The sequence below is a fragment of the Panicum virgatum genome, chromosome 7K (assembly GCF_016808335.1).
Source record: "Panicum virgatum strain AP13 chromosome 7K, P.virgatum_v5, whole genome shotgun sequence".
NCBI classification, from domain to species: Eukaryota; Viridiplantae; Streptophyta; class Magnoliopsida; order Poales; family Poaceae; genus Panicum; species Panicum virgatum.
This window is the reverse complement of record NC_053142.1, coordinates 34,860,440-34,873,074: the sequence shown is the minus strand read 5'-3', so window position 1 is coordinate 34,873,074 and position 12,635 is coordinate 34,860,440.

Genomic DNA, 12,635 nt, shown 5'->3' with positions numbered 1-12,635 from the left:
ACACATAAATTATCTTATGAATATATATATATATATATATATATATATATATATATATATATATATACAAATATGATCAAGAGACTCACCGCGCCAGCTAGTGCCTCCACGTGGTGCCAGGCATAGCCATCCTGAGGCCTCGCCTGGTGTGGCTGCGGGTGAGTGTCAACATAAACCAGACGAGCCCTAGTCCGGGGTAAGTAACAGGTGAGGTAAGCCCTAAAGGAGCTGTCTGTGTGTGGTCCTGTTGGATGGACCAAGTGCTCGTCTACATGTTCCCATTGGTCCACCCACGACTGCATCTTGGTGAGCCAATCATCATAGCACAGCAAGCCACTCCTTGACAACCTACAAAAGTGGACCACGATGAATCGTTAGATTCGACACGAATGTATGAGCCAAGTTCATTCATAATTACCTGTGGTCCTGGCGACTAACACGCTCCAACGCGGTGGGCACCAGAAACTCCTGGCGCTGCCCAAACTGTCTCCTGACTCTCCATGGGCAATATGCCTCAACCGCGATGTCATAAACCAGGACGGTTGTAGTAAGCCACACGCTCGCATTCGCGGAGTAGTGCGAAGACAGGCCTGCTGGTGCACGGGTAGCCACAACCTCTGGGCTGTAAGGCTTCCAGACAACGTCCTCGGGCGTCAGCATGTCGAGCTCCGAAACAAACTCAGGATATGCGCGTCTAACCTGTGTATGCGCCCAGGACCTCTGCAGTCCGAATAAGTAAAATTAAAAGTGCGCTAATGCATCATGTAACAATGAACAACAAAATTAGATTTGTTGCGAACATACCTGACACCAGATCTAGAGAGTTCCCATAGTGGGCCTGTCGTCCTCCTCGTCGCCGTACATGGCCTCGTGGTAAGGCTCGTGGCTGACGATGGGCCGACCATCGGCTAGCCTCTCGTACGACCAAAGTTGTAGCAGTAGTGGGCAGCCCGCCAGGATAACGTTCCCATGTGTCTTTATGCAGCCGTCGTAGAGTCCACGGTAAGTGGCTGCAAGTACCGCCTCACCCCAGCTGTAGGCCGGTACGTCCTCATCCCCATCCGCAATCTCCCGTGCATACGGAAGGAGAATCCTATCGACCGAGTTGCCATGAATGTTGTTGAATATGATGTAACCAAACAACCAAAGTAGGTACGCCTCCAGCGATCTGGTCACACTGTACTCGTCGGCATCCGCAGCCAACAGGGTAGGCTGCATAAAAAATTAAGATTAATGGTTTGAACCGACAATGCAACATGTGAATTGTAACAATTAAACTTAAATATGCAATGAATACGTACTGTAAACTGTAGGAACCAGGTCTTCGAAGGACCTGCTGCTCGCGGGTGCGGGTTGATCGGACTTGCTTCTTCCACGCGGTCAACCAGGGCAAAACGGGCCTCCAGGTCATCCTTCCACGAGGCCGCCACCACACGCGAACCTACATCCTCCCCGGCGATAGGGAGGCCGAGGAGGTAGGCCACGTCCTGTAGCGTAGGAGTCATCTCCCCACACGGGAGGTGGAACGTGTGTGTCTCCGGCCTCCATCTGTCAACGAGCGCCGTCAGGAGGGATCGGTCGAGCTGAATAGGCCCACCCTCGACAAGACGGCCCAGAGTCAGTAGACCGGACTCACGTAATATGCAATAAACAAAATTGTCGAAACAAAGGGATACCGACGAATACATAAGTGATAAACAATAATATTTCATTACATACCTGTCAACACAATCGTGGTGTATGGAGATCGCCTCCCCAGGTGGACGAGGACGTAGCACCTCTAGGGCTCGTGTAAGGATCACCGGGGTGTCCGACCCTAGAGGGGGAGGGGGTGAATAGGGTCGCTAATCGCTTTTCTATCCTAGGGCTCAATCTAATTGCATAAGATAAACCTAACACGTCCTACACATGCTAGTTATGACTAAGGTTTATCTATGCTACCCTCTACTTACCCCAAAAGACTTGCAACCTATAGTCAATCCTAATCAAACTAACTAGGAAAGTAAAGGTAAGCAAGAAAGAGTAAATGCGGAAACGTAATGCGGTAAGGGAGAGGATATGCGAACTCCCGTGAAGACACCAAGACACACGATTTAACGTGGTTCGGTTAGGACACCAAAGTCCCTCCCTACGTCCACGGCCACTTGCTCACAAAGAACAAGTGTGATACCGAGTCTCTTCGCTTGATCACCGTCTTGCCACGCCTCCAAGGCTCCCGACAAGCAAAGGCTAAGTGACACCAAGTCACAAAGACGAGGTCACCGCCACCGTCTATCTCGAAGCGTCACCACGGCACCGTCTTCACTATCTTGGAGCTTTAACACCAAGTAGGGACCTCCTTCCCCGCACAAAGTGTCGTTGCCACTCCACACCAAGTCGGAGGGTCACACGACGAGTACAAGTGTTTGCTTGCCGCAGCAAGACTTCTCTCAAGGGAGCTCTCGCAAGAACTAATCCCTTCGGTGGGGATACACTCGGTTGCAAATGCTTCATCTACAAGAAGAAAAGGCTCGGTAAGTTTGAAAGTAGATGTGATGAAGGTTTCTTTCTTGGTTATGCATCAAACTCCAAAGCATATAGAGTATTCAATCAAACCTCCGGGTTAGTTGAAGAAACATGTGATGTGGAGTTTGATGAATCTAATGGCTCCCAAGAGGAGGTTGTTGGCTATGAAAATGTAGGTGATGAAGAGATTGATGAAGCTTTGAAGAATATGTCCATTGGGGATATCAAGCCGGAAGAGGTGCATAAAGGCAATGATCAAGGGGGAGGACCTTCCTCATCTACACCAAGCACCTCCAAGGCACCCCAAGTGGATAAAGATCAAGAAAAAGATGATCCACTACCTCAAGAAGATGTGCCAACACCAACACCCCAAGTCCAAGAACAAGAAGAGCAAATTGTTCCACAACAAGTACAAGTCACACAAGATCCACCCCAACGACCATCCACGCAAATACCGCTAGTGAAGCATGGTCGCATCTCCAAGGATCATCCAATTGGTCAAATCATTGGTAGTCCTTCCAAGGGAGTAAGAACTCGCTCTAAGCATGCTTCATTTTATGAACATCACTCGTTTGTTTCTTGTATTGAACCCACTAGCATAGAGGAAGCGCTTGAGGACTCGGATTGGGTGATGGCCATGCAAGAAGAATTGAACAACTTCACCCGCAATGAAGTTTGGGTCCTCGAAGCTCCTCCAAAAGACAAGAACATCATCGGCACCAAGTGGGTCTTTCGAAACAAGCAAGATGAACATGGGGTGGTGATACGCAACAAAGCAAGACTTGTGGCAAAAGGGTTTTCTCAAGTCGAAGGTTTGGATTTTGGTGAAACCTTTGCTCCGGTCGCAAGACTTGAAGCTATCCGTATCCTTCTTGCTTACTCTTCACATCATAACATTAAGTTGTATCAAATGGATGTGAAAAGTGCATTCTTAAATGGCGTTATTAACGAACTTGTTTATGTTGAGCAACCTCCCGGGTTTGAAGATCCGAGGAATCCTAACCATGTTTATAGGTTGCACAAGGCACTCTATGGGCTAAAACAAGCTCCAAGGGCTTGGTATGAGAGGCTTCGTGACTTCCTAATCATGCAAGGCTTCAAGATCGGGAGGGTGGACACCACGTTGTTCACAAAAGACGTCAACGGGGATCTTTTCATTTGTCAAATTTATGTTGACGATATTATCTTTGGCTCAACTAATGATTTACTAAGCCATGAGTTTGCTACCATGATGTCTAGGGAATTCGAGATGTCCATGATTGGCGAATTGACCTTCTTCCTTGGTTTTCAAGTCAAACAAATGAAGGAAGGGACATTCATCCATCAAGAAAAATATACTAAAGATATCTTGAAGAAGTTCAAGATGGATGAGTGCAAGCCAATCAAGACACCCATGGCAACCAATGGGCATCTCGACTTGGATGTGGACGGTAAACCGGTTGATCAATCCCTCTATCGTTCAATGATAGGGTCTTTGCTTTACCTTACCGCATCTAGGCCCGATATAATGTTTAGTGTGTGCTTGTGTGCCCGCTTTCAAGCTAACCCAAAGGAGTCACACCTTTCGGCTGTGAATAGGATCCTTCGGTATCTCAAGCACACCCCTAGCATAGGCTTGTGGTACCCCAAAGGCGCTAGTTTAGATCTCTTGGGATACTCGGATTCGGATTTTGCCGGAAGCCGTGTGGATCGCAAGAGTACCTCCGGGGGTTGCCACTTGCTTGGGCGTTCTCTAGTTTCTTGGTCGAGTAAGAAGCAAAATTCCGTGGCTTTGTCCACCGCGGAAGCGGAATATATAGCGGCCGGTGCATGTTGTGCCCAAATCCTATATATGAAGCAAACCCTTTTGGACTTCGGTGTGAAACTAGATAGGATCCCGCTCCTTTGTGATAATGAAAGTGCCGTAAAAATTGCCAAAAATCCGGTTCAACACTCTCGCACAAAGCACATTGATATTCGCCATCACTTCTTGCGTGATCACGAAGCCAAAGGAGATATATCTCTACAAGGTGTGAGATCCGAGGAGCAATTGGCGGATATATTCACAAAACCTTTAGACGAGAGTACTTTTGTTAGGCTAAGGAGTGAGCTTAACGTTCTAGATGCTTCTAACGTCATATAATTGCCTTGTCATATAGATGCATTTCATATGTACATGAGCTAGGGGCTTGTCTAACCTTGTCAAGATAGTGATGAACATGGGTCTTGCATGAGCCGGTGGTCTTGGTTTTGCTCATGGCATGAAGAAAGGTTCATCATGAAGAAGCTTGACGAGGGTTCAAACTTGACAAGATAGATTTAAATTTTGCAATGCATGTGCTTGTCATATAGAATGCATCCATGTTTAATTTCACGCTTTGCATTGGCATTGCATCACGTTAGTAGCATCACAAGGGAGCAAATCACACTTCGAGAAAGATATTCATGCTAAATATGATATATCATCTCTACAAGGGTGATAAGATCAATGTTGTGCTTTCATGCCTATTGAGTCACGTTCTATCGAACTTAAATTTTCTATCTCTAAGTTCATAGGCAAAGTGGCTCATACATTTGGTTTTTGTGTTTAAACCTCGCTTGGATCTTAATTTGCCTAAGTTAATATAAAAGCTTGCGAGCATTTAGTTTGAGTGTTTGAGGGGTGAGGTTGTCTCTCGAAAATGATCCAAAACTGAGTGTTTATGGCTTTGGCTTTAAGTTTTTGGATCAGAAGTAGAGTTTGTAGTTCAGCAGAAATTTTCTTTAACCACCGGTTAAACCGACGCCTTGCTTTTCATCTCATCGGTTCAACCGGTGCTTAAGTCTTCGTGGCTAGGTTTCTGCAACGCCTCTGGAACAACCTCCGGCCGTTACTCCGATGGATCACCGGTGCTTCCGATGTATGGCGGATGAACCGACGCTTCAGCATCGGTTCAACCGGTGCTACTGCGTGGAGTAAATGGGCCTTGCATAGCCTCTGGACCTTACTCCTGCAGATGCACCGACGCTTGTCGGATGTTCCGGTGCCTCAGTGGCGGATCTTCCGGTGCCCCTTTTGACCACGTTTCAATCTCGTCCAGATCCGGTCAACTTTGCTCCGATGGTTACTCCGATGCTTTTTCTTTAAACCGTCGGACCTTCCGGTGCTTTAGGGTTGGCGGGCCCGCACGTCCTGTTTCTCTTAACCGTTCCGCGGGCCCCGCGAGTCAGTCTCACGCTCACCTTCTTCCTCGCGAACCGCCGCCCGTGCCCTCGCTCCGCCGCCACGCGCCCACTCGCCGCCACTGCTCCACACGCTCCGCCCCTGCGCCGCCGCACGCGCCTAGCTCCTCCTCGCCCGCGCCTCGCTCGCGCCTCGCCCGCTCCGCGCCTACGCCGCCTGCTTCACGCCCTCGCCGCGCCTGTGCACCTACGCTCCGACTCTTCCTCGCCGCGCCGCCGCTCATCACCGTCGCCAACAGACTCCTTTACGCGCGTAGCCCCTCCTGCTCCACTCCTTTGGAGTTTCCACCGCGTTTCGAGCCCTGATTTGAGTTCCTTGCACCTTTGGTTCAAGCGCGCTCAAGGTGTTCGAGCTTTTGCTCCAAAGGGGTTTTCTTCGATCTTTGTCGAATTCTCTTCTCTAATCCTCCAGGGTATGATCTTCACATGTGTCATGTTTCACTTTTCATATCTATCACACATGACCACACATGATCTTTGCCTCTCACTCACACACATAGGCTCTTTAACTTGATGAGATCTATATTAGTGTGTTCTTTCAGAAGTTATCCACTAGAATTCATGTCATAGGCTCAAATCAAAACTTTGTTTTGACTCTCTATGTCAGATGGCTGGTGACAAGAAGGGCAAGAGCAAGATGGTTGTGCAGAAAAAGAAGAAGCACACCCGTGAGGACCGCGAGCGAGAGCAGGCCGAGGCAGTGGCAGATGCAGCTGACAGGCAGGGCTCACTCAGGATCAGAGAGCCTCAGGCTCAGGGGGAGCCACAGCAGCAGTTACGTCGCTCAGGACGTACTCAGACAGCTCAGGCCACACCTGAGTCCCGCTCACGTCCACGGACTCGAGGTGGTGGCACTCAGAGGGGAGCAAGTCATGCACCGCAGCAGCACACCGACAGTCAGACTCAGACAGGTGGTCAGGACAGTGGTGAGGAGCTGCCCGAGGTTGAGTTGTTCGATCTCAGGGGTATTCCAGGACCTAGGGTCAAGAGATTGCGTTATGTGACCCCAGAGCAGTGGTTTCCCGAGCAGAGGGATGTCGGAGTTGATCGTCGTTTTTACACTCTGCTTCAGGAGTCTTTTTACCACACCTACTGCCAGTTGGACATCAAGATTAGTGAGCACAAGATGCTCCACTGGGTAGCTATGCGTGTAGCAGCAGGTGGGACTCCAGTGCTTCCTCTCTTTGAGAGATATGTTGGATTGCCTGCTCTACTCAGTGAGAGGTCCAGGTATATTCGAGAGTGGGTTCGAGTCTTCTACGCCACTCTGTTTATTGAGGAGGACCGGCAGTTTATAGACTTCATGTTCCAGGAAAGGCACTATCGTTTGACCCGAGCACGACTGGCTACCTATCTTGGAGTTCAGATTGCCGAGGAGCCACACTTCATACACTATCAGGCTTATGGCAGCACGGTACCTCCTCGACGTCCTCACAAGTCTCACGTTCCATCTGATGAGGAGATCAGTGTTCTGTTTCAGCAGCCTTTCCTACCTGGCACACCGAGGACTCCGGACAGGCTGACTCCCATGGCACACACTATCCATCTAGCCTTGAGGAAGAGCTTGTTGTTTCGGATTGGATACAATGAGGGGATCACAGCTCTGCAGCAGTGGCTTCTACTTCATATCATGACAGGTCGTGACTTTGACCTAGTCGACTTCTTTATCTGCGAACTAGAGGATGTGATTCTGGATGGCATGACAGTTCACCGTCGACATCCGTTTGCTCATTGGATCTGTTGGATTCTGGCTCAGCTAAGTCAGAATGAGCGTATGGATGAGCTGGAGCACTCGAGGACACAGTTCAGTTTTTACTCACCAGCTACTCCTCGAGACGGTCGTCGTGGCTCGAGAGGCCAACGCCGAGCACAGCGGGTTCTGGATGAGCGTTTCTTGGCTGAGGGCAGAGTTGCAGATGATCCGACAGCAGCCGAGGACGCTTCACTAGCAGCTGCAGAGGCCCAGCTCCCACACTACCTGATCACTGACTCAGAGGACTCGGAGGATGACGAGGACTTCATTCCCACTGTTACCGTCCCTCGAGGAGCTCATGATGATGAGGCAGGATCTTCTGGTGCAGCACGAGCTCCCGCTCCTCCAGTCTCCACCGCTCAGGTCACTCAGCCAGATGCACTCGCTACTATTCTTACTCGGCTCTCAGATCAGCAGGACAGATTTGCAGCAGCTCAGCTGAGCATGCAGGCCGAGCAGGCTCGCCAGCAGGAGGCCCAGACTCTGGTGCTTGAGGGGATTCGACAGCAGCAGGAGGCCATGAGGTTACAGCTTCAGCAGCAGTCCCAGATCCAGCAGCAGATGTTTACCTTCTTCTCGGGATGCTTCGGTCAGCTGTACCGACACACTGGACTGCCAGAGCCTCAGCTCCCTACACCCCAGCAGCTCCAGTTCGACCCCACTGCTCCTCCTCCACCTGCTGGCGGATTCATGCAGACACCCTTGTCATCTTTCCCGGGGTGTCCGACCCTAGAGGGGGAGGGGGTGAATAGGGTCGCTAATCGCTTTTCTATCCTAGGGCTCAATCTAATTGCATAAGATAAACCTAACACGTCCTACACATGCTAGTTATGACTAAGGTTTATCTATGCTACCCTCTACTTACCCCAAAAGACTTGCAACCTATAGTCAATCCTAATCAAACTAACTAGGAAAGTAAAGGTAAGCAAGAAAGAGTAAATGCGGAAACGTAATGCGGTAAGGGAGAGGATATGCGAACTCCCGTGAAGACACCAAGACACACGATTTAACGTGGTTCGGTTAGGACACCAAAGTCCCTCCCTACGTCCACGGCCACTTGCTCACAAAGAACAAGTGTGATACCGAGTCTCTTCGCTTGATCACCGTCTTGCCACGCCTCCAAGGCTCCCGACAAGCAAAGGCTAAGTGACACCAAGTCACAAAGACGAGGTCACCGCCACCGTCTATCTCGAAGCGTCACCACGGCACCGTCTTCACTATCTTGGAGCTTTAACACCAAGTAGGGACCTCCTTCCCCGCACAAAGTGTCGTTGCCACTCCACACCAAGTCGGAGGGTCACACGACGAGTACAAGTGTTTGCTTGCCGCAGCAAGACTTCTCTCAAGGGAGCTCTCACAAGAACTAATCCCTAATCAAGCACTAAGCACTCTAACAAGTGTGCTTAAGCCTATATGATGTACAATGAAGCTCTATGGTGGTTGGAGATGTTCTTGGGTGTGTTTGGGATGTTCAGCAACTCCAGCACACATCAAATGGACGGGGTGAGGCGTATATATAGGCCACCAAGTCTTGTAGCCGTTGCTCCAACGGTCAGCTGAAAAACTGCGTATCACCGGAAGAACCGATGCCTCTTGGTGGGGTAGCGTCGGTTCATCCGGTCACTCACAACATGAAGTAGCCGTTGAAGTCCTGACAGCAGACGCAGAGACCACCGGTTGAACCGATGCAATGCACCGATGCCTCACCGGTTCAACCGGTGCTGAAAGAATCTTCTCCTGGACGCTGACGTCATTACACCGGTGGTATGCACCGATGCACCGTCGGTTGAACCGGTGCTGAAGAAACTTCTCCTGGGCACTTGACATCGTCTCTGGTACAAAGGACGGCCAATGCACCGACGGTATGCTCCGATGCACCGTCGGTTGAACCGGTGCTGAAGAAACTTCTCCTGGGCGCTTGACATCGTCTCTGGTACATAGGACGCCCAATGCACCGATGCCCTATTTTGGACCGTCGGTTCAACCGGTGCCTATAGGCTGACTTGGCTTCGATTCCCTTCTGCACCAAGGTATTATGGCGTCGGTTCTTCCGACTACCACCGGATGCTCCGATGCCCTGGCGTCGGTTCTTCCGGTGCTCCTGAATCGAAGAGCTTTCAGGGCGCTGCCCTGAGACCCGCGAGGGGCGGCTCCCCCTCGACCCCCGTCCGCTAACCGGGTAGCGGAACCCCCGTAGGGGCGGCCCTTTGGGCCTAGCTACGCCTATCTTCTCTTTGTCATCACTTGAACCTAAAAGCCTGAGAATGGTCATCTAAGCAAACACATTAGTTCAAGTGTTGCGTGTGTCATCAATCGCCAAAACATTATATTGAAATATGGCATGAGAGGCCATTTTCGCTACAGCTCGGTGCTCAACTGCTGCAAAGAAAGACTTGTGGCTCGAGTCGATAACTGGGTCTAGCAAGGAGTCCATCTCCATACCTGCATTCAAAAATATATGAGAACACATAGGTACATATATGTTCCATACAAACTGAACGCACGATATTTATACATTACAGATATGTTCGATACAAACTCCATACACGATTACTACATATTACAGATATGTTCGATACAAACTCCACGCACGATTACTACATATTACAGATAGGTTCGATACAAACTGGACGGACGATATTTATATATTACAGATATGTTCCATACAAACTGGACGCACGATTACTACATATTACAGATATGTTCGATACAAACTCCACGCATGATTAGTATATAGGTACAAACTACACACTGGTGGATCATGACACCGAGTGCCTTCCACGAGCAATTCTCGCCGATGGTCGTTTGAACGTAGGAGGTGCTCCATCTCTGGGATTTCCGGAAGGACCGACGTCAGCAGCATCGTGAAGTACATTCTAAGGACACTTCTTGTAGTTGTGACCCAATGCTCTACATTGGCTGCAACGCTTTTGTGCCTTTCTTGCTTCGGACTCGTCCATACCATTCCGAATACGACGTGTCTGACGGCGGCCTTTGCCTTTCTTAGTGGCTGGATCAAAAATAAACATCTTGTCCTCATTATCCTGAATGAAAGGTCCCACTATTCCAATCATGTATACCTCATGTCCGTAGGTGGATACAGCTGCTTCCTTGATGAAGTAAGGTGAAACAAATACTCCTGGCTGCAACCCAGACTCTGCACATGCCGCAATGAGATGCGAGCATGGCAAATGCAATAACTTAGGCTTCATGCAAGAGCAGAAGACTTTGCCATCTACTGTAATCAAACTCTCCTGTACCACCCTATCTCTACGGATACCACGATCAGTTCTATCCTTGCATAGAACCTCAAACACATGCTATAGAGCTGCTTGCATGTACTTCTGCCAGTCATCAGTGCTGTGTATCATCATCAATTCTCATAAATCACTTTCTACCTCCCAATTAACAAGAGACTGGACGGTCATCACATGTGTCTCCGTATCAATACGGAACCCACGCTGCAACCACTTACATATGGAACCAAAACTCCTCTCCAGAGGTTTATCTATGGTGCTAGATGTGCACTTAAAGGCAGAAAGATCTACTCCATTTGGCCCATACAAAACATTGTAGTCACCAAAAAATACTTGAAACTGCATCTTACTCGACATATCTGTATATCACAGAATACTTATCGAGTTATACTCTTTACTTCACTACCTTATTCAATAATCCGTAAAAACTAAGTATGGATTTCAACTACAACATATAAGTATTCATAACTACGTGATGACACTCAAATTCTATATTGCATATGCGAAATTCTATTCTAAATCGTAATTAATTTATAAACACGTCTCTAATAGTACTGCAATTGTAATAATAAACGCATAGTACTAATTTTCTAAACTAATTTATTACTACGTAACTAAAGTATCATTAAACTCCTACTTAAATGATTCTACTATAGCACTAATTAAATTAAATTACTCTATAATACCAATAGAAAAATACATAAGCTAAATGTACTAACCTGCAGATCACAAGTGCGCAATCCGGCAGGGTTTCGCCGCTTCCCTTCTCCTCACCCCTCTTTTTTTCTAGATTTTTGGTGGAATTTTTGGGCTCAAATGAGGAGAAAATGGGGGTAGAATGCTTATATAGGAGGGGAAGGGCCGGTCGCCCGAGGGGGGGGGCGACAGGCCCCTCTGTCGCGCCTGTGGGTGGGCCCCCCGGTCGCCCGAGGGGGGGCCTGTGTCGCCCGTGGGTGGGGGGGGCGACAGGCCCCCCTTCCTTCCGCGCGCCCCCGACTAGGTACCTCGTTGCAAATTTGAAGAAAAAAAATATATTTAGGGTCTGTCGCCCCCATAGGGCGACCATGGTATATTTTTGAATTTTTTTGGAACGGGCATATATTTTTGAAATTTTGATTTTTTAATATAAAAAAAATCGCCGTGGATGAGCGCTTGGTGGAGTGTGGGGGTAGTAGGAGTGTGTTTCGTCATTCGTCGGATCGGTTTGGCATGGTGCCTTGCTCCAGTGGAAAAGGAGCTGACCGCTGCTGCAATGAGTCCAGGAGTATGTGGCGGAATGTGGCGTCGTCATTAACTGGAATGTGGCGTCGTCATTAACTGAATTGGTCAACACCCCATTCAGGGTGAGACGGTGAGTGTAGGTACCCCACCATCATGCTCGCCAGCCAGTGGCTCCTGGGTCAACCGAGCACTAGGAGGAGCGCTCGCCCTCAGCATATGCGTCTTCCCTGTGCTGTGCGCAGCTCTTCGACCCTACTCGGTGTTGAATCTTCCGAGCACGAATCACCTATAGCACGCGTTTAACAATAATCCCCGGAGAAGGGAGATGGAAAAAGAGGGCGGCTAATCCGCGTCTGAATTGACCCGCCGGCTAGTAAACTAGGCACGCGTGAGCAAGCATCGGTCCGAGGTGTACTGCAACGTCCGCCCGTCCTCATCTCTGCTTATCTGAAATTCTGAATCCGATTCAGACGCGCGTAGGCTCCGCCCGTCCTCATCTCTGCTTTTCCCTTCCCCGTGCGTCGACCAATCCAGCCTCCGCTTGGCCACAAAGCGATGCGTCGTCGATCGCATCAGCTCAGTGCGGGTGGTTATCAGAGATTCAGAGAAGCAAACGCATGTTGCTCTAGTGGGAAAAAAAAGCGTCATCGCTGCGTTCGAACCCATAGTTAACCATATCGGCGTCGCCATTTGGCGCG